The sequence below is a fragment of the Odocoileus virginianus genome, chromosome 4 (genome assembly GCF_023699985.2).
Source record: "Odocoileus virginianus isolate 20LAN1187 ecotype Illinois chromosome 4, Ovbor_1.2, whole genome shotgun sequence".
Lineage (NCBI taxonomy): Eukaryota > Metazoa > Chordata > Mammalia > Artiodactyla > Cervidae > Odocoileus > Odocoileus virginianus.
In genome coordinates, this window is record NC_069677.1 from 8,400,929 (window position 1) to 8,419,662 (window position 18,734).

Here is an 18,734-nt window from a genome sequence, read left to right on the forward strand (position 1 = left end):
CTAGAGGTTAATCAGATACATTGTGTTACAGTTTCTGTGTGTTTATTACAGTTTTACATTTAGAAAATAGTGGTATGTTTGTACAGTGGGTGACCCATAAATCAAAAGATGGAATTATTCCAACTTGGGTTGGTCTGCCATTTTTTTGTACCATCATGTTCTATCTGCAAAAGACTAAATTATTGCAACATTTATCTTAGCAGTTTACTTAAGAGATTACCTTACATTTAGGCACTTACTTAGAGATGCTTTATTTATTTATATAGAAGTACAGTTGATATATTATTTATATTAGTTTCAGGTATACAATATAGTGATTAAATATTTTTATAGATTGTACTCCATTTAAAGTTTATACAAAATAATGGCTGTAATTCCCTGCAGTGTGCAATATTCCTTATTGCTTATTTGTTCTATACATAGTAGTTTATATCATTTCATCTCATACTCTAATTTGTCTCTCCCCCTTCCTTCTCTACTCTGATCACCACTAGTTCGTTTTCTATATCTGTGAGTCTATTTCTGTTTTGTTTTATTTTGTTTTTGGTCCCACATATAAGTGACAACATAGAGTATTTGTCTTTCTTTGAATTATTTAACTTATCATAGTACTCTTCTGTTCTGCCTTTCATTTACTTTATAATTAGACATACACAATTAATTACCATGAAGTTCCAAGTATACTTGGGAAGAATGTAATTTCCTTTTACACAAAGATCAAATTTGAAATTCTTATTTTTACTTTGTACTATTTAAATCTTCACTGTTTTTATTATTGAGTTTTCAATTCTTAGAGAAGTACCTATTATTAAAACCTCTATTATTGTGAGTTTTTCCTTCTAATTCTATTCATTTTGTGTTTATACTTTAAAAATCAAATAGCTAAATGTGGCTGATAATGTTTATCAGCTCTTCTATGATTTAACTGATATTTGCCTAGTAACCAATTTCTGAGAAACTGGTATTAAAATTTAATGGTTATAGAATTATCTGCTCTCTTTAATTCTGTCCTTTCTTTGTTTCATGTATTTTAAGATTTTATTATTAGGCATCCATCATGTCTACTGTAGAGAACATATAGTTGGGTCTTGCATTTTTATTCACTCTTACATCATTTACTTGGAGTGTTTAGTTCACTAATATTAAATATAATTACCTATGATATTGCATTTTTTGTTCCTTTTATCTCCCCCTTTTGCCTTCTTTTGGATTATTTGAAAGTTTTTTACTATAATTCATTTGAATTTACATATAGGCAACTTACCTTCATCTTCACATATTCTTTTTAACCAGTTGCTCAAGGGATTACAGTATACTTCCTTAACTTTCCATATTAGAGTTAATTTAACACTTTACATAAAATGTAGAAATTTCACAACCACATATATTTGTTTACCTTCACCCATTGTTCTTTATGCAATAGTTATTATATTTATCTAAATACAATGTTGTAATTTTTACTTTGAATACACAAGTATTTTTTCTTGTTGTATGGTTAACTTACAATGTTTTTTGAGTTTCAGGTATACAACTTAAGTGATTCAGTTGTTTTTTCAGATTATATTCCAATATAGGTTATTACTGAATATAATTCCCTGTTCTCTACAGTGAATCCTTGTTGCTTATCTATTTTATGTATAGTAGTTTATATCTGTTAATCCAGTACTTGTAATTTTCCTCTCCTCCCTCCCCTTTTACATCTGTTTTCAATATCTATGAGTCTGTTTCTATTTTGTATATAGTTTCATTTGTATTATTTTTTAGATTCCACATATAAGTGATATCATATAGTGTTTGTCTTTCTCTGAGTTACTTCACCAAGTATAATATTCTCTAAGTCCATCCATATGGCTACAAGTGACAATATTTCATTCTTTTTATTGCTGAGTAATATTTCACTGTTATGTATATGTGTAACACACCACATCCTAAAACAGTCATGTGTTGATGGACACTTGAGTTGTTTCCATGCCTTGGCTATTGTAAATAGTGCTGCTATCAACATTGGTGTGCATATATCTTTTTGAGTTAGAATTTTCTTTTTTCTTTCTTTTTGGATAAATACCCAGTAGTGGGATTGCTGGGTCACATAGGTAGCTCCATTTTTAGTTTTTAAAGGAACCGCCATACTACTATCCATAATGGCTATACCAGTTTATGTTCCTTCCTGCAGAGTTCTCTTTTCTCCACATCTTCTCTAGCTTTTTATTTGTAGACATTTCGATAACCATTTTGACCACTGCGAGACTTAACGTATTCTGTTTTTGACTTGCATCTGGCTAGCATTTCTCTAATAATTAGCCATCTTCTCATATGTCAGTCATCTATGTCTTCTTTGGAAAAATGTCCGTTTAGGTCTTCTGCTCATGTTTTGATTGGGTTGTTGTTGTTTTTTTTTTGAATATTGAGTTGTATGAGCTATTTGTATATATTAGGTATTAAACCCTTGACAGTCACATAATTTAAATATTTTATCCTATTCTGAGGGTTGTCTTTTTGTCTTGTTTATGGTTTTCTTTGTTGTGAAAAAGTTTTTAAGTTTAATTGGGTCCCGTTTGCTTATTATTGTTTTTATTTTCTTTAGGAGATGGGTCAAAAAAGATCTTGATGCAGTTATGTCAGTGTTCTGCCTATGTTTTCCTTTAAGAGTTTTATTGTATCCAGTCTTACATTTAGGTCTTTGATCCATTTTGAGTTTATGTTTGTGTATGGTTGTTAGGTACTGTTCTAATTTTGTTCTTTTACATGTAGCTGTCCTGTTTTCCCAGCACCACTTATTGAAGAGGCTTTATTTTCTCCATTGTATATTTTTGCCTCCTTTGTCATATATAAGGTGACCATGAATGCATGGGTTTATCTATGGGCCTTCTATCATGTACCATTGATCTATATTTCTGTTTTTCTGCAAGTACCATACTGTCTTGATTTCTGTTGCTTTGGAATATAGTCCGAAGTCATGGCACCTGATCCATCCAGCTCCATCTTTCTTTCTCAGTATTTCTTTGGCTATTCAAAGTTTTTTGTGTTTTCATACAAATTTTTTAATTATTTGTTTCATTTCTGTGAAAACATGGTGGTAATTTGACAAGGATTACATTGAATCTATAGATTGCCTTGATATTATAGTCTTTTTAGCAATATTGATTCTTCCAATCCAAGAACATAGTATTTTCTTTCTATCTGTGTCTTTAGTTTCTTTCATCAGTGTCTTATAGTTTTTGGCATACTGGTCTTTTGCCTCCCTAGGCAGGTTTATTCCTAGGTTTTTTATTCTTTTTGAAATCATAGTAAATGGCATTATTTCCTTAAATTTTCTTGCTGACAGTCCATTGCTAATGTACAGAAATGCAACAGATTTCTGTGTATTGATTTTCATCCTACAACTTTACTGAATTCATTGATGAGCTCTGATAATTTTTTGGTAGTACACTTTTTATTTTCTATGTATAGTATCATGCCATCTGCAAACAATGACACTTTTATGTCTTCCTTTCCAATTTGGATTTCTTTTCTTTTTGTTGTGTGATTGTCATGGCTAGAACTTCACAACTTTGTTGACAGAGTGAACATTCTTTTTTTGTTTTTGATCTTAGAAGAAATGCTTTCAGCTTTTTACCATTGATTATGGTGTTAGTTGGGCCTTCCCTGGTGGCTCAGATGGTAAAAAAAATCTGCCTGTAATGTGGGATACCAGAGTTTGATCCCTGGGTTGGGAAGATCCCCTGGATAAGGGGGGTACTTCTGCCCACTTCAGTATTCTTGCTTGGAGAATTCCCATGGACAGAGGAGTCTGGTGAGCTACAGTCCATGGGATTGCAAAGAGTTGGACATGATTGAGAGAGGAGCATTTTCCCTTCATGATATTAGCTGTGGGTTTGTCAAATATGGCCTTTATTATGTTGAGGTATGTTTTCTCTGTGTCCTCTTTCTAGAGAGTTGTCATAAATAAATGTTGATTTTTATCAAAAGCGTTCTGCACCTATTAAGATGATCATATGGTTTTTCTTCTTCAGTATGTTGATATGGTGTATCACATTGATTTGTGGATATTGAAAAATTATTATCCTTGGTATGAGTTCCATTTTTCATGGTATGTGATTCTTTTATGTATTGTTTGATTTGGTTTGTTAGTATTCTGTTGAGGATTTTTGCATTTCTGTTCATCAGTGAAATTGCCCTATAATTGTCTTATTTGTGTGTGATATCTTGGTCTGGTTTTGGTATCAGGGTGATGCTTGACTCATAGAATGAGTTCAGAAGTACTCCTTCCTCTGCAGTTTTTGAAATAGTTTGATAAGGATAGGTTCTAATTCTTCTATAAATGTTCGTTAGGATTCACCTGTGAAGTCAATTTGTTCTGGACTTTTGCTTGTTGAGAGTTTTTAATTAATTATTCAGTTTCATTACTTGTCTGCTCATATTTTCTATTTCTTCCTGGTTTAGCCTTGGGAAGGTGTGCCTTTCCGAGAATTTGTCTGTTACTCTTAGGTTGCCCATTTTATTGGCGTGTCGTTGTTCACAGTAGTCTCTTATGATCCTTTGTATGCCTGTGATGTTGGTTATAATTTCTTTTTCCTTTCCAGTTTTATTGATTTGAGTGAGCCCTCTCCTTTTTTTTCTTGATGAGTCAGCAAAGGATTTATCAATTTTGTTTATATTTTCAAAGAACCAGCTTTTACTTTCACTGATCATTTTTGTTTTTTCTTAGACTCAATTTTGTTTCCACTGTCATCTTTATGATTTCTTTTGTTCTACTAACTTTTGGTTTTGTTTGTTCTTTTTCCAGTTGCTACAGGCCTAAGGTTCAGTTCAGTTCAGTTCAGTCGCTCAGTTGTGTCTGACTCTTTGCGACCCCATGAATCGCAGCACACTAGGCCTCCCTGTCCATCACCAACTCCCAGAATTTACTCAAACTAATGTCCATTGGGTCGGTGATGCCATCCAGCCATCTCATCCTCTGTCATCCCCTTCTCCTCCTGCCCCCAATCCCTCCCAGCATCAGGGTCTTTTCCAGTGAGTCAACTCTTCGCATGAGGTGGCCAAAGTACTGGAGTTTCAGCTTCAGCATCAGTCCTTCCAATGAACACCCAGGACTGATCTCCTTTAGGATGGACTGGTTGGATCTCCTTGCAGTCCAAGGGACTCTCAAGAGTTAGGTGTTGCTTATTTGAGATTTTTCTTGTTTCCTGAGGTAAACCTGTGTATACTATAGATTTTTCTCTTAAACTGCTTCTGCTGCATCTCATATGTTTTGGATCATTTTTCATTTTCATTTATGTCTAGGTATTTTTTTATTTCCTCTTTGATATTTTCAGTGATCCACTGATTGTTAAATAGCATATTGTTTAGCCTTCTTGTGTTTGCATTTTTTACATTTTTTTCTCATAGTTGATTGATTTCTAGTCCTCATAGGGTTTTGCTTGGAAAAGATACTTGATATGATTTCAGTTTTCTGAAATTTATTGAGGGCTTTTTTCTTTTTTGTGTGGCCTAGCATAATTTATTCTGAAGAATGTTCCATATGCACTTGAAAAGAATGTGTGTTCTGCTTTTTGATGGAATGCTCTATAAATATCAATTAAGTTCATTTGCTCTAATGTGTTATTTATGGCCTGTGTTTTATTGCTGATTTATTTTCTGGATGTTCTGTCCATTGATGAAAGTGGGGTGTTAAAGTTTCCCACTGTTATTGTGTTACTGTCAATTTCTCCTTTTATGGCTATTAGCATTTGCCTTATATATTGAGGTGCTCCTGTGCTGGGTGCATGTATATTTACAATTGTTGTATCTTCTTCTTGGATTGATTCCTTGATCCTTATGTAGTGTCCTTCTTTCTCTCTTATAACAATCTTTATTTTGAAGTCACTTTGTTGTGTGTAAGTATTGCTACCTCAGCTTTCTTTTGATTTCCGTTTGCATGGAATACTTTTTTTCCACCCCCTCACTTTCAGTCTATGTGTCTCTAGATCTGAAATGGGTCTCTCATAAACAGCATATTCATGGGTCTTGTTTATGTACCATTCAGCCATCCTGTATCTTTTGGTGGAAGCTTTCGGTCCAGTTATATTTAAGGCAGTTATCAAGTTTTATGTTCTTATTACCATTATTCTGTAAATTGTTTTGGATTTGGATTTGTAGCTTCCCCCTGCCCCCGCTTTCTTCTTCTCGTGTTCTATTTTCTTGTGATTTGATGACTATCTTTAGTGTTATGCTTCGATTTTTTTTTTCCTTTTCTGTGTATCTGGGTATCTGTTATTGCTTTTGGATTTGTCACTATCAAGAGGTTTTTGTATAGCAGTCTATATATACATGATTGTTTTCAGTTGCTTATCTCTTATTTTCAAATGCATTTCAAAAACCTTGCATGTGTACTCTCCTCCACCTCACAATTACTGTTTTTGATATCATATTTTGCATCTAATTGTTTTGTGTATCCCTTAACTGTTTATTGTGGTTATAGATGATTTAATGACTCATCTTTTAACCTCCCTACTGGTTTTGTGTGTGGATGGTTTTGAACCTTCTCTGTATCTTTGCTTTACTGGTGAGCTTTTTCATTTTATAATTTTCTTGTGTCTGATTGTGGCCTTTTCTTTTTTACCTAGAGAAGTTCCTTTAATATTTGTTGTAAAGCTCATTTGGTGGTGCTGAAATCCTATAGCTTTGCTTGTCTCTGTATCATTTAATTTCTCCATCAACTCTAAGTGAGATCCCTCCTGGATAGAGTATTTTTGGTTGTATTTTTTTTCACTTTTTCATCACTTTAAATATATCATGCCACTCCTTTCTGGCCTGCAGATTTTCTCCTGAAAAGACAGTGGATATCCTACTGGGAGTTCCCTTGTATGTTATTTGTTGCTTTTCTCTTATTCTTTTAATATTCCCTTTTTATCTTTAATTTTTGTCATATTAATTACTGTATTACTTTGTCAGCAAAGTAAATAACATAAGTAATACATTAATACAAGAAGAACATAAGTAACACATTAGAGCAGAGACATTATTTTGCCAACAAAGGTCTGTCTAGTCAAAGCTATGGTTTTTCCAGTAGTCATGTATGGATGTGAAAGTTGGACTATAAAGAAAGCTGAGCACCAAAGAATTGATGCTTTTGAACTGTGGTGTTGGAGAAGACTCTTGAGAGCCCCTTGGACTGCAAGGAGAATCAACCAGTCCATCCTAAAGGAAATCAGTCCTGAATGTTCTTTGGAAGGACTGATGCTGAAGCTGAAACTCCAGTAGTCTGGCCAACTGATGCAAAGAACTGACTCATTGGAAAAGACCCTGATGCCGGGAAAGATTGAAGGCAGGAGGAGAAGGGGATGACAGAGGATGAGATGGTTGAATGGCATCACCAACTCAATGGACATGAGTTTGAGAAAGCTCTGGTAGTTGGTGGTGGACAGGGAAGCTTGGGGTGCTGCAGTCCATGGGGGTCGCGAAGAGTTGGACATGACTAGCAACTGAACTGAACTGAACTGAGTTACAGTATCTTAATATGTTCCTCTTTGGATTCATCCTGTATGGGACTGTCTGCATTTCCTGGACTTGGTTAGCTGTTTTCTTTCAGGTTAGTTTTCAGCTATGATATCTTCAAATATGTTCTCAGCCCCTTTATATCTATTTTTTTCCTTCTGAGACCCACATAATGTAAATACTGATGTGCTTGCTGTTGTTCCAGAGGTCTCTGGAACTGTGCTCATTTCTTTTCATTATTTTTTCTTTTTTCTGTTCAGCAGCAATGACATCCACTACACTGTCTTCTAGCTTACTGATCCATTCCTCTATATCTTTTAGTCTATTATTGATTCCTTTTAGTGTATTTTTCATTTTAGTTTTTGTATTATTCATCTCTGAGTGTTCTTTATATTTTCTAACTCTTTGTTAATAACTTCTTGCTCTGTGTATTCATTCTGCTCTCAAGTTCTTTGATCATCTTCATGACCATTCATCTGGATTTCTTGGATAGATTGCTTATCTCCACTTCACCTAGATAGTCTGGTGTTTTATATTATTCCTTTATCTGGAACATTTTTTGTTGCCACCTCAATTTTGTCTAAGTTGCTATTTTATTTTATGTATGTGGTAGGTTTATATATGTGGTATCTGTGACCAACCTAGATAGCATATTAAAAAGCAGAGACATTATTTTGCCAGCAAAGGTCCATCTAGTCAAAGTTATGGTTTTTCCAATAGTCATGTATGGATGTGAGAGTTGGACTATAAAGAAAGCTAAGCACCAAAGAATTGATGCTTTTGAACTGTGGTATTAGAGAAGACTCTTAAGAGTCCCTTGGACTACAAGGAGATCCAGCCAGTCAATCCTAAAGATAATCAGTCCTGAATACTCATTGGAAAGACTGATGCTGAAGCTGAAACTCCAATACTTTGGCCAACTGATGCGAAGAACTGACTCATTGGAGAAGACCCTGACACTGGGAAAGATTGAAGGCAGGAGGAGAAGGGGATGACAGAGGATGAGATGGTTGGATGGCATCACCGACTCGATGGACATGAGTTTGAGTAAGCTCTGGGAGTTGGTGATGGACAAGGAAGCCCAGTGTCCATGTGGTTGCAAAGAGTCAGACACGACTGAGCAACTGAACTGAACTGATGTGGTAGGTTAGTCACATTTCCCAACCTTGGAGAAGTGACTTTCTGTAGAAGACACCTTATGTATCACAGCAATGCACTCCCCTCTCATCAGCAAGGTATGTGCTCTAGGGTTTCCCCCTAAGAGGGCTACATGGGTTCTTCTATTGGGGCAGATTGACTGTATGGGCATTCTGTTATGTTTGGTTGCCAGTTGGGCCAGTTGGTTGCCAAGTCCTGCCTTGTGTGGATGCTGCCAGCTGCTGTTTAGTGGTTCCTGGCCATGAGGTGGCTGCTTGTAGAATCCTAGTGGGCCTCAGGGCTAGTGCTGGCTCAATCACAGGGTCCCAGAGGCTCCAGGACTGTTGACCACTAACTGGCAGATGAACTGTTACTGAAGTTGGTGCTGGAATATTGGCAGGTAGAGTACCAAGGAATGCAATTGTGTCATCCTGTGGTAACAGTATGTTTCGTTTTGTAAGAAATTGGCAAATTGTCCAGTTTTCCAAAGTGGTGTACCATTTTGCATTCCCACCCACGATGAAAGAGAGTTACTGTTGCTTCACATCCTCTCCAGCATTTGATGTTGTCTGTATTTCAGATTTTGGCCATACTAGTAAGTGTGTCTTAGTATCTCGTATTGCTTTAATTTGCGTTTCTCTTTAACATTTGATGTGGAACATTGTTCATATGATTGTTTACCATGTGTATGTTTTCTTTGATGAAGTGTCTGTTAAGATCTTTGGCCCACTTTTTTGTTGGGTTGTTTGCTTTTCTTACTGTTGACCTTTAATTGAAAGTGAAAGTCACTCAGTCGTGTCCGACTCTTTGCGACCTGATGGACTGTACAATGCATGGAATTCTCCAGGCCCGAATACTGGAGAGGGTAACCTTTCCCTTCTCCAGGGGATCTTCCCAACCCAGGGATCAAACCCAGGTCTCCTGCATTATAGGCAGATTCTTTACCAGCTGAGCCACAGGGGAAGCCCAAGAATACTGGAGTGGGTAACCTATCCCTTCTCCAGCAGATCTTCCAAATGCAGGAATCGAACCGGGGTCTCCTGCGTTGCAGGTGGATTCTTTACCAACTGAGCTATCAGGCAAGTCCTTTAAGAGTTCTTTGTAAATTTTGGATAATAATACTTTATCAACTGTGTCTTTAGCAGATACTTTTTCCTTGGTCTGAGACTTGTCTTTAATTTGTTATCTTCTACAGAGCAGAAGCTTTTAGTTTTAATGAAGTCCAACTTACCCATTATTTCTTTATAGATTATGTCTTTGATATTGTATAGAAAAAGTCACAGCAATCCCAAAGATCAATTGGGTTTTTTGCTTTGTTATCTCCTTGAGTTATATAGTTTTATGTTTACACAAATTGATCTGTGATCCATTTTTAGTTAATTTTTGTGAAAAGTGTAACATCTGTGTCTAATTCTTCTTTTTTTTTTTTTGGCTTGTAGATGTCTAGCTGTTCTAGCATCATTTGTTAAAAAGACTGTCTTTTCCCCATTGCATTGCTTTTGCTCTTTTGTCAAGGATCAGTTGGCTATATTTGTGGAGGTCTATTTCTGGGATTCCTATTCTGTTGCCTTAATTTATTTGTCTTTCTCTATTTTGATCATTTTAGCTTTATAGTACGTCTTGAAGTCCCACTACTTGCAGGCCTCCCACTTTGTTGTTGACAATACTAGATATTTTGTCTTTCCATATAAACATTAAAAATCAGTTTGTTGGTATTCACAAAATAGCATGCTGAGAATTCGATTGGGATTGCACTGAATTTATAGGCTAAATTGGGAAAACTGACATTTTGATAATATTGAGTCTGAATATGCATGAATGCAAAATATATCTCCATTTATTTAGTTATTTGGTTTCATTCATCAGAGTTTTTAGTTTTACTCCTAGTGATTGCATGCATATTTGGTATTTCATTTTTTTGGATGACAGTGTAAATGGTATTGTGTTTTAGTTTCCAGTTCTACTTTTTTGCTGATATAAGGGAAATAAATTGACTTTTGTATATGAACAATGTATCTTGCAACCTTGTTGTGATCACTTCTTAGTTCCAGATCTTTTGTCAATGCTTTTGGATTACGACATAGGTGATTGGAGTTCCCATGTGGTGCTAGTGGTAAAGAAACCGCCTGCCAATGCAAGAGACATGAAAGATGTGGACTTGATCCCTAGGTCAGGAAAATCTCCTGGAGGAGGGCATGGCAACACACTCCAGTGTTCTTGCCTGGAGAATCCCATAGACAGAGGAGCCTAGTGGACTATGGTCCATAGGGTCACAGAGTTGGACATGACTGAAGCGACTTAGCGTGCATGCATATAGGTGACTATGTTATTTATGGACAGATATTTTTATTTATTCTTTCTCAATCTGTATCTCTTTTCTTCCATATTTTGTCTTATTTCATTACCTAGGACTTCAGTTCAGTCACTCAGTTATCTGACTCTTTGTGACCCATGGACTGCAACATGTCAGGCCTCCCTGTCCATCACCAACTCCCGGAGTTTACTCAGACTCGTGTCCATTGAGTCGGTGATGCCATCCAAACATCTCATCCTCTGTCATCCCCTTCTCCTCCTGCCTTCAATCTTTCCCAGCATCAGGGTCTTTTCAAATGAATCAGCTCTTTGCATCAGGCAGCCAAAGTATTGTAGTTTCAGCTTTAACATCAATCCTTCCAAAGAACACCCAGGACTGATCTCCTTTAGGATGGACTGGTTGAATCTCCTTGCAGTCCAACAGACTCTCAAGAGTCTTCTCCACCACCACAGTTCAAAAGCATCAATTCTTTGGTGCTCGGCTTTCTTTACAGTCCAACTCTCACATCCATACATGACTACTGGAAAAACCATAGCCTTGACTAGACAGACCTTTGTTGACAAAGTAATGTCTCTGCTTTTTAATATGCTATCTAGGCTGGTCATAACTTTCCTTCCAAGGAGTAAGCATCTTTTAATTTCATGGCTGCAATCACCATCTGCAGTGATTTTGGAGCCCCCCCAAAAATAAAGTTAGCCACTGTTTCCACTGTTTCCCTGTCTATTTCCCATGAAGTGATAGGACTGGATGCCATGATCTTAGTTTTCCAAATGTTGAGCTTTAAGCCAACTTTTTCACTTTCTTCTTTCACTTTCATTAAGAGGCTCTTTAGTTCTTCCTCACTTTCTGCCATAAGGGTGGTGTCATCTGCATATCTGAGGTTATTGATATTTCTCCTGGCAATCTTGATTCCAGCTTGTGCTTCTTCCAGCCCAGCATTTCTCATGATGTACTCTGCATATAAGTTAAATAAGCAGGGTGACAATATACAGTCTTGACATACTCCTTTCCCTATTTGGAACCAGTCTGTTGTTCCATGTCCAGTTCTAACTGTTACTTCCTGACCTGCATACAGATTTCTCAAGAGGAAGGTCAGGTGGTCTGGTATTCCCATCTTTTTCAAAATTTTCCACAGTTTATTGTGATCCACACAGTCAAAGGCTTTGGCACAGTTAATTACAGAAATAGATGTTTTTCTGGAACTCTTGTTTTTTTCGATGATCCATCGATGTTGGATGTTGGCAATGTGATCTCTGGTTCTTCTGTCTTTTCTAAGTCCAGCTTGAACATCTGGAAGTTACGGTTCACGTATTGCTGAAGCCTGGCTTGGAGAATGTTGAGCATTACTTTACTATCATGTGAGATGAGTGCAATTGTGCAGTAGTTTGAGCATTCTTTGGCATTTCCTTTCTTAGGGATTGGAATGAAAACTGACCTTTTCCAGTTCTGTGGCCACTGCTGAATTTTCCAAATTTCTGGCATATTGAGTGCAGTACTTTCACAGCATCATCTTTGAGGATTTGATAGAGCTGAACTGGAATTCCATCACTCTACTAGCTTTGTTTGTAAGACAAAGCTTGACTTTGTCTAAGACCCACTTGACTTCACATTCCAGGATGTCTGGCTCTAGGTGATTGATCACACCATCATGATTATCTGGGTCATGAAGATCTTTTTTGTGCAGTTCTTCTGTGTATTCTTGCCACCTCTTCTTAATATCTTCTGCTTCTGTTAGGTCCATACCATTTCTGTCCTTTATTGAGCCCATCTTTGCATGAAACCTTCCCTTGGTATCTCTAATTTTCCTGATGAGATCTCTAGTCTTTCCCATTCTATTGTTTTTCTCTATTTCTTTGCATTGACCACTGAGGAAGGCTTTCTTATCTCTCCTTGCTATTCTTTGGAACTCTTGAGTACAATATTGAAAAACAACAGTGAGAAGGGATAGCCTTGCCTTGTTCTTAATCTTACTGGGAAAGACTTGATTTCTTACCAATAAGTATCCTACCATATTTTCTATAGGATTTTTGGTAGGTATTTATTATCACATTAACAATGTTTCCATCTATTTCTGTTAGTGAACCAAACTTGGGTCTACTTGACTGTGTGCAGTAAAGTCAGTCTGCTGATACTGTATTTTTGTGAAGTACATCATTTATTGCAAAGCATACAATGTGGGACCAAGCAAGAGGAATGGGTAGCTCGTACACAAAAGACCCAAACTCCCCCAATGGCTTTTAGGGCTTTTAAAGACTGTCTGAGGAAGAGAATTGCAGAGTATGTGATCAGTTTGTGCTTAATTCTCTGACTGGTTGATGGTGATAACAGGGTGATATTTCTAGAATCTTGATCAACTTTGTGGTTCCAACTAGTCTAGGGTTTATGTGCTGGTGGTCAGCATGTAGTTAACTTCTGCCTCTTGGTGGGGGTGTTTAGTATCTGAAAAACAACTCAAGGATATGACTTAGAATATTATTTATAGCTGTTGAGGAGGAATTAAGTGTCCTCAATTTTGTGTTGTTGCTAACTAATACTATTTTTTATGGCTTCCCTCATGGCTCATATGGTGAAAAAATCTGCCTGTAATGCGGGAGACCAGGGTTTAATCCCTGGGTTGAGAAGATACCCTGGAGAAGGGAATGGCAACCCACTCCAGACTAGTATGCTTGCCTGGAGAATCCCACCGACAGAGGAGCTTAGTGGGCTACAGTCCATGGAGTCATAAAGAGTTGGACACGACTGAGTGACTAACACATTCACTTTCAATATTATTTTGAGTGCTTTGTTTCTGTATTTTCTCCTTTCTTTGATTAAATTTGCTCTTTGCAACTAGGCAAAGGCCTAGGAGGCTAAAGCTTTTTCTAAAAGCAAGCAGCTGGGGACACATTGGAGTGTCCATTCCTGAGAAGGCCCTTTAAGTTCCTGCACAGTTTCATTTCTAGTTTCCTGGGAGTTTTTATCATGAATGGGTGTTGGATTTTGTCACATGCTTCTTATGCATCTGTATATGGTGATGTGGTTTTTCTTTTTTGGCTTGTTGATGTATGGACTACATTCATTAGTTTTTGAATGTTGAACCAGCCTTACACATCTGGGATAAATTGCACTTAGTCATGGTATAACATTCTTTTTACCATCTCTTTCTTCTGCTTCTGTTTGCATGGAATATCTTTTCCCATTGCCTCACTTTCAGTATGTGTCTTTATATGTGAAATTAACCTCTCATAGGCAGCGTATTATAGTCTCTTGTCTTATTATACAGTCTGCCACTCTGTGCCTTTTGATTGGAGCATTTAGTATATTGACATTTAAGGTAATTATTGATAGATATAAATTTATTGCCATTTAAAATCTTATTTTCTAGTTGATTTTGTATTTCTTCTTTGTTCCCTTCTTTTTGTCCTTTTATGGTTTGATAATTTTCTTTTGTATTATGCTTGTGTTTTCTTTTGTTTTTTTCATGTATTTGGCACCTTATTTACTAAAAACTTTTTAAAATATTTTATTTATTTTTGTTGGCACATAATTGGACATGTGGATACAGACTGGGAGGGGTGGGTGGGACAAATTGGAAGAGTGGTACTAATGTATGTATACACTACCATGTGTAAAAGGGATAGCTAGTGAGAGGCTGCTGTATTGCATAGGGAGCTCAGCTCAGTGCTCTGTGATGACACAGAGGGGTGGGATGAGGGATGGTAGGGAGGTTTAAGAGCGAGTGGCTATATGTATACATCTAGCTGATTCACTTTGTTGTATACCAGAAACTAATTCCTTTTTTGTTTGTTTTTTTGTGCATCTATTAATTTTTTTTTATTTGTGGTTATAATTTTTCAAGTGTGTTAACCCAATACCATATCTACCTGCTTAGGCTGGTAGTCATATAGGCTCAAAGACATTTAAAAAAAAAAAATCTATATTTTCTTACACCCCTCCCCAACATTTTATGATTTTGATGTACTGTTTTACATTGTCATGTTTATCCTTTTGCTATTCATTGTAATTATCATCACTTTCAAAACAAATTTTTTAATTCATGTACTGACCTATTTAAGTGATTTGCTTTCCAATTGTGATTTTCCCTTTCCTATAGATTCTTGCTTCTTTTCTATTTAGATAAGTCCTTTCAGTAGTCCTTTCAATAGTCTATTGCTGTATTCCTTTAGCTTTTGCTCATCTGCGGAATTTCTAAATGATAATCTTGCTGGATAGAGTCTCTTAGGTTGCAGGATTTTCCCTTTCGGAGCTTTGTATATAACGTGACACTCCCCTCTGGTCTGCAACATTTCTGTAGAGAAACCAGATGATAGCCTTATGGCTGTTCCCTGTAACCTACTTTTTTTTTTTTTCTCTCTTTCCACCTTTAGAATCCTCTGTTTAATTATGATATATCTTGGTGAAAGTCTGTCTGGGTTCTTCCTGCTTTGGACCCACTGTGCTTCTTGTGCCTAGATAGTTTGTTTCCTTAGGTTTGGGAAAAATTTTCCATAATTTCTTCAAATATATTTTCAATCCTCTTTTCTGTTTCTTCTTCTTTGGGATCCCTACTATGTGTAAATTGGCTTGCTTTATATTATTCCATAGGTCTTTTATATTGCTTTCATTTTTTTTTTTTTTCATCTGTCTGTCTGCTTTCGTGATGCGTGATTTCCATTCTTTTCTTCCAGATCACTTATTTGTTCTTCTGAATTGTTAAGTTCGGTATTTATTGCTTTCAGCTCAGCTTTTGTCTCAGAAAATTAGTTTTCTAATTTTAATTGGCTCCTCTTTATAGTTTCTAGTTCCTTGTTCAGTGATCTGCCTTTCTTAATTCCTATTAATAGCCTTTCTTAATTCTGTTAGTATTTTTATTATTTTCTTTTTTGAACTCCAAGACTGGAGAGATTTGTTTATTCCTTCAGGGGATTTCTCTTGTTCTTTTAAGTGGAAGTGGTACTTCTGCTGCTTCATTTTACTTAGATTTCTTCGACTCTATGAATTTAGAAGAAACAGTTGTCCACTGCGGTCTTAAAGGGCTGTTTTTATGTGGGTATCCCTGTGTAGCCTGTGTCTGTGTAATATTTTTGGTGAGAGGGCTGTTTTTAGTATGGATGCCTGCCCCAGCTTTCCTCATTGGGTGCTGCCCATTATCCTCTTGATAATGGGTGTGACTGGTATTGTGGTGATCAGAGCCTGCCTTGGATGTTGAATGAGGCCTCCGTTTTGCTCTGTGGTTGTCACAGCCCTGTTGGGGGTAGGGTCTGCTCCTAGTTGTTGGCAGTAGTAGCTCCTAGATCCATTTCTGAGCTGTGGTGTGAGGTAGGTGAGAGTGAGATACTGCACTGGGGGAAGAGCTACTAAGTGTTCCTCCCAGGAACTGTCTCTGGGAAGTGTGCTCTGTGGTCTCATCCACATCTGTTGTGCAAGCTCATGAAGTATGCTCTTGTTGGCACTGCCCTCAGCCCTTCCTCAAGATAAGAATGCAAGCAATCAGCCCAGAAGTTCCTCAGGCACTGTGCTCACCAGTCCACCAGCATAGATATGCTGGCCCAGGTCCACTAGTCAGGCACCAGGACGCCCTCTGTGAGGCCTGAAGGGTCAATCCAGACCGTGGCCCAGCCTTTGCTTGTTCTTGCAGCTACTAATGCCAGACCCACCCAACCCTGGGAGTACTAGTAGTCTGCTTGAATGTCTCACAGGCTCTGAGCTTACAAAGGAGCCTATGGCATAAATCCTCCGAAACCAATAGGACACTGCTCAAATTTCAGCCCCGCTTCTAAAGTCATGTAGCTCCAGCTCCTGGGGATCAACACAGACTTCAGCCTTGCCTCTGTGTGTGGATGGCCCATGGTGCTTGTGCACTCCCAGAGCTCACAGAGGCAGAGTCGTGCCCACTGTGAGCATGTGTTGGTGGGGCCCTGCCCCTCCATTCTTGCATATTAACAACAGGGCTTCAGTTGCAAAATCAGGCTCCATCTGGTGTACCCCCAGTTACAGTCTAGGGCGCACTATAGCCCCTTCAGGCTGCCTCTGCATAGCTAACCTCAGGTTTCTCCCTGGGTCTATCCACTGATGCCCAAGTTTTAGCACCCAGCCCCCAGTGAGCACCACAGACATGCATCTCGGTCTGGAGACTGCAAGTGAGGTAGCCAGGACCATCTGTGCTGATCTCTGTTTGTTCTGCCTACCACAGCCAGCTACTGCAGTCTCCTCTGAGCCTCTGAAGCTCCCTGTTTTTCACTGCTGATCTCCCAGCCGTTGAAGGGGGTTCCAAGGGTGAAGGAACCTTTCTTCTTTTACAGATCCCTCCCAGGGGTGCAGATTCTGTCCTGATTGCTCCCCCCCTCCTTTGTCCTACCTTACATGATGATCTTTCCTGCAGTTTTGATCACATGAGATCTTCCACCAGTATTCAGTAGGAATCTATGGGAATTGTTCCACATGTAGATGTATTTTTAATGTATCTGTGGGAGGATATGAGCTCCACATGATTCTATTCCACCATCTTGATCTCTCTTCAGTTGTTTTTGATCAAAGAGGGATAGTTTTTCTTCTTTCACCAGTAAATGTGATGGTAAGCTCTGGGTTTCTATTCATGGTCTTTATCAGGCTGAGGAAATCTTTTTTTTCCTCTGTTGAAGTTTTGTTTAATCAAAAGAGTGTCGGACTTCATCAGATGCCTTTTTAGTCTGTTGAGATAATTGTGTAATTTTTGTTCTTTATTCTATTGATATGGTATATTACAGTAACTGGTTTTTCTCATGGTAACCATATTCCCATTATTTAGAAAAACCTCACTTCTTCATTGTTCTATCTCCATCTTAGCCTCATATTAGGATGTTTGATCTCATACAATGGATGGTACTAATAGTTTTATAGAATTAGTTGGCAAATATTTCCTCTTTTGTTTTTAAGAGAATGTTTGAAGAATTGGTGGAAGAATTTAAATCATTTATCTCTGTCTCTGTCTTTTCTGGTCAGTTCAGCTATTTTATTGATCTTTTCAGAGAACCAGATTTCAGTGTATTGATTTTCTATTGATATATTTTTTTCCTATTCTATTAATACTTCATTAAAGTGAAGTGAAAGTCACTCAGTCATGTCTGACTCTTTGTGACCCCATGGACTATACAGTCCAAGAAATTCTCCAGACCAGAATACTGGAGTGGTTAGCCTTTCCCTTCTCCAGGGGATCCTCCCAACCTAGGGATCGACAGGTCTCCCACATTGCAGGCAGATTCTTTACCAGTTGAGCCACAATGGAAGCCCAATACTTCATTAATTTCTGCTCAAATCTTTATTATTTCCTTCTTTCTGTTTGCTTCAGGTTTATGTTGTTCTTTTATTCTGTGACTTAGGTGAATGGTTAGGTTAGTGATTTCATATATTCTTTTCTAATATAGCTGCTCATAGGTATAAATTTCCCTCTCTCTACTGCTTAGGTTTCATCTGAGAAGTTTTAGTGTGTTGTAGCATATATTATTCTAAAAATATTTTTTTCTTTGAACCATTTATTTAGTCAAGGGTATGTATGTATAGGGGCTTCCCTAGTGGCTCAGATGGTGAAGAATCTGCCTGCAAGGTGGGAGACCCAGGTTCAATTCCTGGGTTGGAAAGATCCCCTGGAGAAGGGAATGGCAACCCACTCTACTATTCTTTCCTGGGGAAATCCATGAACAGGGGAGCCTGGCAAGCTACAGTCCATGGGGTCACAGAGTCAGACACGATTGATCGAGTGACTACCATACACACACACACACACACACACACACACACGTGTATGTATAGAACTTGTTACGTTAGCCTTTTTGCTGCTTATTTATGGTTC

At 37.6% G+C, this 18,734-nt stretch overlaps 1 protein-coding gene across 6 annotated transcripts in view; it reads left to right on the forward strand.

Annotated features, from left to right (window-relative positions):
* Positions 1 to 18,734, forward strand: part of STXBP5L (syntaxin binding protein 5L) — a 333,130-nt gene that overhangs the window by 158,976 nt on the left and 155,420 nt on the right. The window lies entirely within an intron of this gene.